At 45.0% G+C, this 13,588-nt stretch overlaps 1 protein-coding gene across 1 annotated transcript in view; it reads right to left on the bottom strand.

The window, feature by feature from the left end:
• Positions 1-13,588, bottom strand: part of LOC309694596 (junctional adhesion molecule-like) — a 271,132-nt gene that overhangs the window by 112,612 nt on the left and 144,932 nt on the right. The window lies entirely within an intron of this gene.

Raw genomic sequence — 13,588 nt, 5'->3', positions numbered from 1 at the left:
TGGATCTGCAGGACAGGCAGATGAAGGATGGAGACGTGTCTTTGATTCTGAATGATGTGAACACTGCTGATAGTGGAACATACGAGTGTCGTCTTGTTAGTGGAACAAAGCGCAGGAGGAGAGACATCAGCACGGAACCAATCAGCATCATCTACCTTTGTGTTATTCCTCCAGGTGAGTGAGTAGAGTTGAGTGTGTGTGTGATCAGAGGTGAAGCTGCTTCCTAGTTGTTGATGTTTGTTGTATGTGTGACCAAGTGGTCGGCGGGGTTATGAACATGACAGCGCTGTAGCTGTCATATAATCGGCTCTTGCTGATCAGTCCGTCGCAGTATGCCAGCATTTACTGCTGTTTTGAGCTAAATGCAAGGGAGGAAATAATCCAACAAAACACCGGCTTAGCTTTATACGGGCTAGCGCCACCCTGCAATCAATGTGCAGGTGGGTTTCCAATTAACCAAGTTGTGTGGCGAAAAGAACGAGCGCAGGAGAGAGAGTGAGAGAGAAGAAAAAAAAGGGAGGCGAGTAGCCCATCTGGCTACATATGGGTGAGCTGATTTTCTAACACTGGAAAATAACTCAAAATGTTAGAAATATTCCAGTGTTAGAAAATCAGCACTGCTCAGTGTTAGTCTTTGTTAATCTTCAAAACTGACTAGGTTACTTTTAAGCATATAACACTGTCAAAAGTGTTAATTTAACACTCAACAGTGTTGTATTTAACACTCAGAGGTGTGGACCCATATAGACACTCTCTATTGTTAATTTAACACTGGAGATTTTGCTGTGTACAAACAATTATAGACTTCTAAGCATAAATGACAATCCAACACTATAAACCTTACAGAAATGCCTTTTGATTAAACTGTTAACAAGGAATTTGAATTTGAATTTGCACTTTGCGTCTTTACACTACTGCTACTATGTTTTTACCCTACACGCAGTGAACACCGGCCACTAATGTTATTGTCACTAGGGGTGGGTTTTTATAATCGATTCATCGATTAAAATCGATTCTGGCTTGGATGACGTAAAATCGATTCATTAAAATCCTGAATCGATTTTTTAATATAAATTTATTTTGCCCGAAATGCCAGAATCTCTGGTGACATCTCACAAAATTTCAAGAACCACCAAACAGTTAAGACAGTAAATGAGAGCAGGTACAGGGATTCTGCACATAGACTTAAACACACAGCGCGACTTGCGGATCAGAATCAGTGAGATGTCGCCTTTCTCACAGTCGGGGCTGAAAGCCGACAGCTCGCTGATTCTGATCTGTCGGCGGGTCCGCGCTTTGTGTTCACGCCCTTTATGCGCTGATTCTAAAGCTGTTAGTTTGATCTCTCTCCAAACAATATTGACCAAACCAGCAGCAAAAGAAGATCCAAACGCTTCACATAAACATCGTCATGAATTCACTCTTTTACTGTTTTGCATCCATTGCAATGCGCAGCTCTCTCTCTCTCTCCCCCCCCCCCCCCCCTCTCTGTCTCTCTCTCTCTCGAACAGTTTCCCTTTCTTCATTATTCGCTTGCTTGTTACGCACAAGTCTACTGTTGTTTACAGCGCTGTCGGCCGCTGTTTTTTTCCCTTTTTTTCCCTTTTACATTCTTCCGAAAAGAAAACCTCATTTCTGCTGTTCAATACTGAACAAATTTAAACTTTTTAAAATTATTCAAAATGCAAAATGCTTAGCTGTGTCTCTAATAAAACCGCTGTAACGTCAGAGGTAATGTTCATTAATTAATGGTTTTCTTTCGTTTTTGATGTACTGCAGAATATTTTTATAAAATCCCAGGCCAGGAAAATCACCTACATGTTTTTCTGTGTTTTATCTTCAGCTACTTTGACACAAAGGCATCTGCTGTGATGCTCACACCTTTGATAAAGTCTTGCATGTCTCAGCTTCCTTTTTATTGATACAAAAATATGTAAATGTACTTATCTGAATTATAATATTTCTGACTGTCAAAATTTCCCAGATTTAAATCGAATCGAATCGAATTAAATCGAATCGTGGATCGAATCGATTCGGGACCTTGTGAATCGGAATTGAATCGATTCTAGAAATCAGTGACGATACCCAGCCCTAATTGTCACTTTTTACGGAAACAACCTCAAAATAAGGTCAGTACTTCCACGCTTTAAATGCTGCACGCTCATACTCTCTCCTGCACTCGATATATTATCCATTGTTGATCTGCACACAGTTGTTGCCACAAACGTCGCACTCGCTTACGTCACTGTCATGAGACACTCCTCACAAAAAAAATCACGGTTTTAGTAACGCGGTAACGCAGCGTGTTTACGGGACAGTAACAGTAATCTAATTACCCTTTTTGCTATATTAATCCCTTACTTTACTCATTACTTGAAAAAAAGTAAATGGATTACAGTAACACGTTACTTGTAACGCGTTGCTGCCCATCTCTGGTCATGACTGTTATTAAATATGTTTCTGCCATAAATGGTAAATGGCCTGTATTTATATAACGCTTTTTAGTAGTCCCCCCTAGGGACCCCAAAGCGCTTTACACACCCAGTCATCCACCCATTCACACACTGGTGGAGGCAAACTACACAGCAAATCCAGCATGTCCAAATTAACACTGTCGGATTTGATTTCAACACTATTAAAGTGTCTATATGGGTCCACACCAGAGAGTGTTAATTTAACTCTTTTTGGAGAGTTGGTACGTTAACTCTGATTTAGTGTTAAACACCAAATCTGTCTGGAGTTGATAATTTAACACTTGGTGTTAAGAGTTTATATATTAACTCTCAAAGAGTATTTTAGTTTAACTACGTAAGAGTTATCTTCTAATTAATTCTAAAAAGCGGGAATTTTACTGTTCTGAACTTCTAGAAATTTCTCTTGGAAATAAACATTTACTAAAAAGACGCAATGGTTTTTGAAAAACATTTATTCTGAACTGTGCACCACAATTTCAAAACATTTTCTGAAAGATGTAACAGTATACATGTTCTCACTTTCATTAGAATTTTGTTTATCAAAAGGTCTGACATATAGGTGAGCTGGCAAATGCAAATAACAGCATCTCATCACTTATTTCTTCAATACAATATGCATGTCCTTCATTCATCACTTTGTGGAACTTCAACGCACTTCTGCTCTCCCCCATATTCCATCTTCACAAGCATATCCTGTGCGGAGATTGAATAAAAATTAGTTCACACTAATTAATGGCACAAATAATCCAGTAAACAATTGCAGCACAGTAAAAAAAAAAGAAAAAGAAATCCTCTTTGAGCCATTACTTGTGTAAAGTATTTTCCCAAAAAACAAAGACACAGGCAACAGGTAATACTGAACTAAATGTAAAACCTCAACCTTTTTCATTTTTACCTAAACCGTGTGCACAAAACTCTGGAGGGATCTAAATGCTAACGTAGAATCCAGTCAGGACGCCTGCTACTGCTGTTTGCTCGTTTTTTTTATGGGCGATCGTTTTCAGGCTTCCAGTAGCACCATTATACCAACATTTCACATTCTAGACATTGTTTTAGGTGTATTTGACCAAAGGTTTGACTGAAAATTCACATGCAAGCTTTTTTTCAAGGCTGTGGTATTTGCCCGCAAACAGTAGCCTACCTTTCAGCTAGCTAAAACAGAATATTATGCTATCACCGAGCAACATGGCTAATGCCTTTCACACAGCTTTGTCTCAACTCCAAAGAGCCACAGAAGTAAAAGCTCATAATAATAATTGAAACAACCTTTGAAAAAATGACTTACCAAGCATGGCAAACAACTCAAATATGTAGAGCAAAATGTTCTGAAACGGCTTCACTTCAGCTTCGATTGGAGCCGTGCTGAGGGCGGAGTCTGTGAATTTACTCTATTGGTGTCATAGCCCCTGTAGGAGTTCAGAGTTAAGAGGTCAAGAGTTAATGTTTCCATTGTAACACCTCCAGATTTGAAATAGAAACACTCATTTTTAACACTCGATTTTAACTACTATCATTTTACACCTCAGAGTTACATTAAAAGAATGTGACTCTGCTTAGAGTAAAATTAACTCTACTTTTGCAAGAAGACTATTAACACCAAAACATTTAAGACTTTTGAATTTGCTGTGTACAGTTGTGGCCACAGCTGCCCTGGGGCAGACTGACAGAAGCGAGGCTGCCATATCGGCCAACACCAGTAAGCGGTAGGTGAAGTGTCTTGCCCAAGGACACAATGACCGAGATTGTCCGAGCCGGGGCTCGAACTGGCAACCTTCTGACTACAAGGCAAACTCCAAACTCTTGAGCCACGATCGCCACGATAAAATCCACTACTCTCTGGAGATGTCATGGTCCTGGGTCATTTTGACCCAGTGTTCTCAGTTTTCCTGTGGTTTTGTATTTTGTTCCTTATGTCCATTGGATTGTTTGGTTTGGTATTTGGATTCCCCCTGTGTCCATGCTTTTATTGTGGTGTTTGTTCCGTACTGTACCGTGGTACCGTGTTCCCGTCCTTTGTGTTCTGTGTTCTCCTCATCCCCTCGTATTCATCCTTGTCCTCTGCCTCTCTCTCTCTGCCTCTCTCTCTGTGCTCATCTCTGTGTACTGTGTTGTGTTTAAGGTCCACATCTTGGTGTCAGTATTTTCAGTTTCGTGTCCTCCCTGCTCGGTCATGAGTAATAGTCTTCAGCTGTGTTCCCCGTGTGTTCCCACTTCCCTCATTACCTTCTGTGTATTTATGTCAGAGTGTCCCTTTGTTCTGTGTTGCGTCGTCCCTCTAGGTTGTGTGCATTTCCCGTGTCTTCCCAGCGCCTCAAAACAGTCAAATCAAATCAAAATCAAATCACTTTTTATTGTCACATCACATGTGCAGGCACACTGGCACAGCACATGCGAATTCTTGTGTGCGAGCCCCACAAGCAACAGAGATGTGCAAACACAACAACACAAACGAGCAAAATACAAGAATGGCCAACCTGAAACTAATAAATATATGTACAATATATAATAGTGTATGCATTTCTGGATGTGTATACTAAATATTTTCCTACGTGTGTGTGTGTGTGTGTGTGTGTGTGTATATACACATTTTTACAAATTAAATAGTAAAAAAGATAAAATAAAATAATAATAATAATAATAATAAAATATATAAAATATACAGAGTTGAATATGTGCAAAACAAGTGGCATTTATATACAGTGTGGAGTGCATAATGTTGAAGTTCCAGTAGTGAAGCTGAGGTGTCTATGACGTGTTCAGCAGTCTGATGGCCTGATGGAAAAAGCTGTCTCTCAGTCTGTTGGTACGGGACCGGATGCTGCAGAACCTCCTTCCTGATGGAAGCAGTCTGAACAGTTTATGGCTGGGGTGACTGGAGTCCTTGATGATCCTCCCCGCTTTCCTCAGGCAGCGCTTCCTGTAGATGTCTTGGAGGGAGGGAAGCTCACCTCCAATTATCCGTTCAGAGCACCGCACTACTCGCTGGAGAGCTTTGCAGTTGTAGGCGGTGCTGTTGCCATACCAGGTGGTGATGCATCCAGTGAGGATGCTCTCAATGGCACAGTGATAGAAGGTCCTGAGGACGCGGGGGCTCATGCCGAATCTTTTCAGTCTCCTGAGAAAGAAGAGGCGCTGCTGCTCCTTCTTCACGGTTTTGTTTGTGTGTACTGACCACGTAAGATCCTCAGCCAGGTGTACGCCAAGGAACCGGAAGCTGCTCACTCTCTCCACAGCAGCGCCGTTGATGGTGATGGGGGTGTGTACTTCTCTGCACCTCCGGAAGTCCACTATCAACTCCTTTGTCTTTGCGACGTTGAGGGTGAGATGGTTGTCTTGACACCAGTGGGTCAGGGCGCTGACCTCCTCCCTGTAAGCCGTCTCATCACCGTTGGTGATAAGACCCACCACTGTAGTGTCGTCCGCAAACTTCACAATGATGTTGGAGCTGTTAGTGGCTGTGCAGTCGTAGGTGTAGAGTGAGTACAGGAGAGGGCTCAGTACACACCCCTGTGGAGCACCAGTGTTCAGTGTGATGGGGGATGAGGTGATGCTGCCCAGTCTGACCACCTGGCGTCTGTCAGACAGGAAGCTAAGGATCCAGCTGCAGAGGGAGCTGCTCAGTCCTAGATCTTGCAGTTTCCTGTCCAGCTTCGAGGGAACGATGGTATTGAATGCTGAGCTGTAATCTACAAACAGCATCCTCACATACGTGTCTCTCTTCTCCAGGTGTGACAGGGCAGTGTGTAGTGTCAGGGCTATGGCATCATCAGTGGACCTGTTGTGGCGGTATGCAAACTGTAGAGGGTCCAGTGAGTCGGGTAGTGCAGAGCAGATGAAGTCCCTGACCAGCTTCTCGAAGCATTTGCTCACGATGGGGGTCAGGGCTACAGGTCGCCAGTCGTTTAATGAGGAGATAGTGGAGGATTTGGGTACAGGGACGATGGTGGCCATTTTGAAGCAGGCTGGGACTACAGACAGAGAGAGGGAAAGGTTGAAGATGTGCGTGAACACTCCAGCCAGCTGAGCCGCGCATGACCTGAGGACGCGGCCGGGAATCCCGTCCGGACCAGTAGCTTTGCGTGCGTTCACCTTCCTGAAGCACTTCCGCACATCCTCCTCAGACACAGTGTGCGCACTGACGTCATCCGCGGTGCGCACACTGTCCGGTCTCATGGTGTTCGCTGTGTCGAATCTAGCGTAGAATACGTTTAGATCCTCACACAGAGAGGCCGTGGTCTGCGGTGTGCTGGTTTTCCCTCTAAAGTCTGTGATCGTGTTTAGTCCCTGCCACATACTCCGAGGGTTGTCAAACTGTTGCTCCACCCTGTCCCTGTACTCACGTTTGGCTGCTTCCATCGTCTTCCGGAGTTGGTAATGTGCGTGTTTGTAGTCCGATGTGTTCGCGGAGGCAAAGGCGGTGTTCCGTGCCGCGCGAACATCTCCGTTAATCCAGGGTTTTTGATTTGGGAAGGATTTGACTGTTCTGGATGGGACGACATCTTCCACGCATTTCCTGATAAATCCACAGACTGAGTCTGTGTATTCATCAATGTCTCTGGCGGCCACGTGAAACATTTCCCAGTCCGCGTGATCAAAACAGTCCCGCAGCGCAGACTCCGATTGGTCCGTCCAACAGTGCACCGCCCTCCGGGTTGGAGCTTCCTGTTTCAGCTTCTGCCTGTAGGCGGGCAGGAGCAGGATGGAGCAGTGATCTGATTGGCCGAATGGGGCGCAGGGGAGGGCTTTGTACGCATCCCGGAAAGAGGTGTAACAGTGGTCGAGTTGCCGGTTTCCACGTGTGTTGAAAAGGATGTGTTGATGGAGTTTTGGTGAGACTTTCTTCAGGTTTCCCTTATTAAAGTCTCCGGCTGTGATAAACGCTGCCTCTGGGTGTGCGGTTTCCTCGCTGCTGATCGCGCTGTACAGTTCTCTGAGTGCACGGTCAGTGTCGGCTTGTGGGGGAATGTAAACAGCCGTAATAATCACTGCTGTAAATTCCCTCGGTAGCCAGAATGGCCGGCACTTAATCATCAGGTACTCCAGGTCCGGTGAGCAGAAGGATTTGACCGGGTGCACGTTCGCATAATCACACCAGCTGTTGTTGATCATGAAACACACACCACCGCCTCTGCTTTTCCCAGTAAGATCCTGTGACCTGTCCGCGCGGTGCACAGAGAACCCCGGCAGTTGTATTGCGGAGTCCGGTACTTTGTCCGATAGCCAGGTTTCTGTGAGGCAGATCACGCAGCAGTCCCGCATCTCTCGCTGGAATGAGATCCGTGCCCGAAGCTCGCACAGCTTGTTCTCCAGAGACTGCATATTAGCCAGTAATAAACTGGGTAACGGTGGTCTGTAAGTGCGCCGTCTCAGTCGAACCAGAACACCAGATCTTCTCCCTCTGCGTCGGCGTTTGCGGCCTCCAGGGCCAGAGAACAAAGGCGTCTCAGGTGAGATGAATGGGGGGTCTGCAAACGGAGCGTCCGTGTTGCAAAACTTGAACTCCGGAAAGTTATAAGAAAGACCGTCTTTTATGTCCAGTAAGGTTTGTCGGTCGTACACAAGGAGACAAGTGCTGCTCGTGAAAAAATAAAGGAAAAGTAAAATTAAACACAGAAGAAAGCCGTTGCTTGGGGGAGCTCGCGACGAGGCTGCCATACTCGGCGCCATCTTTGTAACAAACAGTCATCAAAACAGTATAGTTTTGTATGACTTCTTGTGTTCCTCTTAATAAAAACCTGCCTTTGAGTTCATCCCCATGTGTCTAGAGGCGTGCATTTGGGTCCTGTCTTGCCTTCATAAAGCCGCCGCATGACAGGAGAGCTTTGCGGTTGTAAGCGGTGCTGTTGCCTTACAAGGTGGTGATGTATCCAGTGAGGATGCTCTCAATGGCACAGCGATAGAAGGTCCTGAGGATGTGGGGGCTCATGCCGAATCTTTTCAGTCTCCTGAGAAAGAAGAGACGCTGTTGCGCCTTCTTCACGGTTTTGTTTATGTGTACTGACCACGTAAGATCCTCAGCCAGATGTACACCAAGGAAGCGGAAGCTGCTCACTCTCTCCACAGCAGCGCCGTTGATGGTGATGGGGGTGTGTACTTCTCTGCACCTCCGGAAGTCCACTATCAACAACTTTGCCTTTGCGACGTTGAGTGTGAGATGGTTGTCTTGACACCAGTGGGTCAGGGCGCTGACCTCCTCCCTGTTGGCCGTCTCATCACCTTTGGTGATAAGACCCACCACTGTAGTGTCATCCGCAAACTTCACAATGATGTTGGAGTTGTTAGTGGCCGTGCAGTCGTAGGTGTAGAGTGAGTACAGAAAGAAGGCTCAGTACACACCCCTGTGCAGCACCAGTGTTCAGTGTGAAGGGGGATGAGGGGATGCTGCCCAGTTTGACCACTTGGCCTCTGTCAGACAGGAAGCTAAGGATCCAGCTACAGAGGGAGCTGCTCAGTCCTAGATCCTGCAGTTTCCTGTCCAGCTTCAAGGGAACGATGGTATTGAATGCTGAGCTGTAATCTACAAACAGCATTCTCACATACGTGTCTCTCTTCTCCAGGTGTGACAGGGCAGTATGTAGTGTCAGGGCTATGGCATCATCAGTGGACCTGTTGTGGCGGTATGCAAATTGTAGACGGTCCAGTGAGTCCGGTAGTGCAGAGCAGATGAAGTCCCTGATCAGCTTCTCAAAGCATTTGCTTACGATGGGGATCAGGGCTACAGGTTGTCAGTCGTTCAATGAGGAGATAGTGGAGGATTTGGGTACAGGGAAGATGGTGGCCATTTTGAAGCAGGCTGGGACTACAGACAGAGAGAGGGAAAGGTTGAAGATGTGAGTAAACACTCCAGCCAGCTGAGCCGCGCATGACTTGAGAATGCGGCCGGGAATCTCGTCCGGACAAGTAGCTGTCATGAAATGGCTGTGGGCAGGCCGGAAATGGTGGAACCAAAGTGCAGACTCACAGCAGGCAAAAGTGTACTTCAAAACTCAGCTTTTATTGCTGGATGGCAAAACGTAACAAAAATCCAAATAAACTTACATAAGCAGGCAGACAGAACACAGAGCATAAATGAGGGTAGATCGCGACACGGACAAACTGAAACACAGGGCTTAAATACACAAAGGGAGCAATCAGGGAATGGGTAACAGGAGGGAAACACAGCTGGGGCAAATCAGGCCTAACGAGGCAAAGGAAGCACAACCAGATGCATTTACATGAGACAAGGACTTTCAAAGTAAAACAGGAAACATAACAGACTGAACTTACAGACACAAACCAAAACAAGAGCACCAAGAGGGCCAAAAAACAAAACACGAGTCCAAAACAACACCCAAACAGTTCAGGGGGCCGACCGTGCGGACGGCAACGGCGGCGATGGGCAGACAGTTCAGGGGGCCAACCGTGCAGACGGCAATGGCAACAGCGGGGCAGGTCTGGAGGCCGGCCGCGACAACGACGATGTCTAGGCAACGGCCTGGCAGGTGGCCGGACAGGGCGGGGACGTCCAGGCCGGACCGGGCGAGGACGCTCCACCCTGTCCCTGTACTCACGTTTGGCTGCTTTGATCGTCTTCCGGAGTTCGTAATGTGCATGTTTGTAGTCCGATGTGTTCGCGGAGGCAAAAGCGGTGCTCCGTGCCGCCAGTGCCGTGCGAACATCTCTGTTAATCCAGGGTTTTTGATTTGGGAAGGATTTAACTGTTCTGGATGGGACGAAATCTTCCACGCATTTTCTGATAAATCCGCAGACTGAGTCTGTGTACTCATCAATGTTGTCAGCAGCCACGTGAAACATTTCCCAGTCCACGTGATCAAAACTGTCCCGCAGCGTAGACTCCGATTGGTCCGACCAGCGGTGCACCGCCCTCAGGGTTGGAGCATCCTGTTTCAGCTTCTGCCTGTAGGCGGGCAGGAGAAGGATGGAGCAGTGATCTGATTGGCCGAATGGGGCGCGGGGGAGGGCTTTGTATGCATCCCGGAAAGGCACGATCTGATATCCTCGTGTTGGTGTTGTTCCCAGATCATCACACTAAATGTTGTTCCAGGATCAACATTGCAAGTGACCAATCAGAATGTTGTGACGTCATACTTTTGCGACTTCGGGAAAAACCGGCGTAAAACAAAAAACTGTACTTAAGCTGCGAGAAACCGCCTCTGTCCGCCGATCAACGGACCCTGACCCAAACCCTAACCGTAACCCTTTAATAAACAGTAAGCAGAATTGATATTGTCCCTGCAACATTGGAATTTCATAAATGCACGAATGGCTTGGCGCGCAAAAGATTAACGTCACAACAATGTGATTGGTCACTTGCAATGTTGAACCTGGAACAACATTTTCATGATGATCTGGGGACAACACCAACATGAGGATATCAGATCATCCTCCTAGAAAGAGGTGTAGCAGTGGTCAAGTAGCCGGTCTCCACGAGGGTTGAAATGGATGTGTTGGTGGAGTTTTGGTGAAACTTTCTTCAGGTTTCCTTTGTTAAAGTCCCCGGTCATGATAAACGTCGCCTCTGGGTGTGCGGTTTCCTCACTGCTGATCACGCTGTACAGTTCCCTGAGTGCGCGGTCAGTGTCAGCTTGTGGGGGAATGTAAACAGCCGTAATAATCACTGCTGTAAATTCCCTCGGTAGCCAGAATGGCCGGCACTTAATCATCAGGTACTCCAGGTCCGGTGAGCAGAAGGATTTGACCGGGTGCACATTCGCATAATCACAACAGCTGTTGTTGATCATGAAACACACACCACCACCTCTGTTTTTCCCAGTAAGATCCTGTGACCTGTCCGCGCGGTGCACAGAGAACAGACTGGAATGAGATCTGTGCCCAAAGCTCGCACAGCTTGTTCTCCAGAGACTGCACATTAAATAAACTGGGTAGTGGTAGTCTATTAGTGCGCCGTCTCAGTCGAATCAGAACGCCAGATCTTCTCCCTCTGCGTCGTGTTACTCGTGTGTTACTCGTGAAAAAATAAAGGAAAAGTAAAATTAAACACAAAAAACAGTTGTTGCTTGGGGGAGCTCGCGACAAGGCTGCCATACTCGGCGCCATCTTCCGATCATTCAGTATAATAAGAGTCCTAAACTTTTCAAAGACAGGTACAAATATTATGGTGTCACTATTTAAAGGCTGGCTGTTCATCAGTTTTTTTCATTTATTTAACTTTGGTTTGCAGCCATTGGAGGGCTCCAGTCCAGCCCACCAGCCTCTCTCTCTAACTCAAAAGTGTGGAGTTACAGAGCTGTTCTTTCACTCAGGGACTTTCAGCTTCATCTGAACCTCAAACTTCATCTCATGTTTTCTCGTCTGAAGCGCAAATTCTGATTTTAATACAGAAACACAGAAATGTCTGCTGGAACTGCGTCACTCTGCTCCAATTTCCTGTTTTTCAGCGTCGTTGTGTTTGTCTCAGCAGGTGAGATTTACTGTTAGAAACTGAACAATACATGTTAATATTAATGTGTTTGAAAGTGACATAAGGTTAGAGTCTATGTGGATTTAACATCTGTAATCGAGCTGCTCAAATGTAATGTGTGGATGGGCTTAAACTGTGCTCATGAATAGTTTGTACTTGTAAATCAAATGCAGAGTTTTGTAACCTTGTCAACCAAAATATCTGAAAAAAATTATGTTTGTGCATCTACAAATGAGAATTTTTGTGTTTTAAAAAATATTTACACAAGTTACAAACTTTGTTTTGTTAAGGTCTGGTTACAGATACAAAGCAAAAGACTATGTGTAAAACTCTGCGCTCAAGTTTCCTGTTTGTGTGTCAGTTTCAAATTACGAGTATGAATTTCAGCCAATTTTTCTTCCTTTCAGCTGATTGGTCAATGTCCTTTCAATCACAAATGTAACAATCAAATCAGAGAAGAGAGAGCCCACACAATCCACATATGTGTGGATTTTACAATTAAAAAAAAAAAAGCAGATAAAAAAACTACTACTGGGATTTTATTTTTATTGTTCTTTGTGTGATTTCAGATCAGTCAGTGTTACTACAGTATGTCAATGAAAAAAAACAACTGCACATTCAGACATGTGAGGTTGGAGCTGAAAAGAACGATACGTGTAAGACAAGAAAAAAAATGAATGTAAATGTAAAAAAAAAAGTGTCGTCAAAAATGGCCAATTATATTTTAGACCTCAGAGGGTTAACCCAATAAATCATGAAAAATTACATTTTCACATTTGTTCATGACAGTGCAGATTTCTGATATTTTGTTCAATAAAATATCTCTCATATTATTTATGATAAACATTCAAGAACTGAACCTGTTAAACTTCTTTTTATTAAACTCTTATCATAACAAATGTGTTTCTTATTGTCATACAGTCCAGCCTACCAAACGTCACTATACTGTGATTTCTTTAACAGACTCATTGGAAGTTTGAACTGTACACAAACAGCTGTAGCTCCATAAAGGCAGCATGCAGAGACTCACAGTGTCTTATAATGAGAGGGCTGCTTTCTCTCACACATTATGTTCACTTATTATCAGCACATGTTGTTGTTTTGTGTAACCTGCAGGAACTCACTTGCATGCTTTAGTTCACTAGCTGGGACAACATCCTTAGTTAAGATGAATGATGATGGATTAAGAACCGTGAACTGATGCTGCAGTTTGGAGAAGGCCTCAGAGGGGACTGGCAGCGGCTCCCGGGCCGGGCAGTTCCCCATGAAGTAGTGAGAAGTGAAGTAGAAGAAAAAAATAAAGCAGGAGTGCATGGAAATCGGAACAGAGGTTATTAGTGAAGGAGTCATATTTACACACTGATGGCCAGAAGGGGCGTGCATGAGGTTAGGTCCCGCTCCTGAAATGTGATGAATTTACTTAGCTTGAATCTGTTATTTAGCACACCTCCAGTGAAGGATTATTTTTGTTGTCTAAAGGGTAGAGGGTGACTTTTCCTCCACACATGAACAGTAAAATGATTCAGTCAGGGGTTACACTGAGATTCATCAGATGGGGAACCCTGAGATTTGTGTAGTGGATCAGCAAAGGGAAAAAAAAATCACAATCCACAATAATTTCTACTATGAGCTTCAGTAGGTTTTCTTAGTGTACAAGCTGTGATCAGCTGACCTGTTTTTCTTTATGGATTTA

Source organism: Aulonocara stuartgranti (assembly GCF_965226115.1).
Source record: "Aulonocara stuartgranti genome assembly, chromosome: 3".
In the NCBI taxonomy this organism is placed as follows: Eukaryota; Metazoa; Chordata; class Actinopteri; order Cichliformes; family Cichlidae; genus Aulonocara; species Aulonocara stuartgranti.
This window is presented reverse-complemented; position numbering and strand designations above follow the sequence as displayed.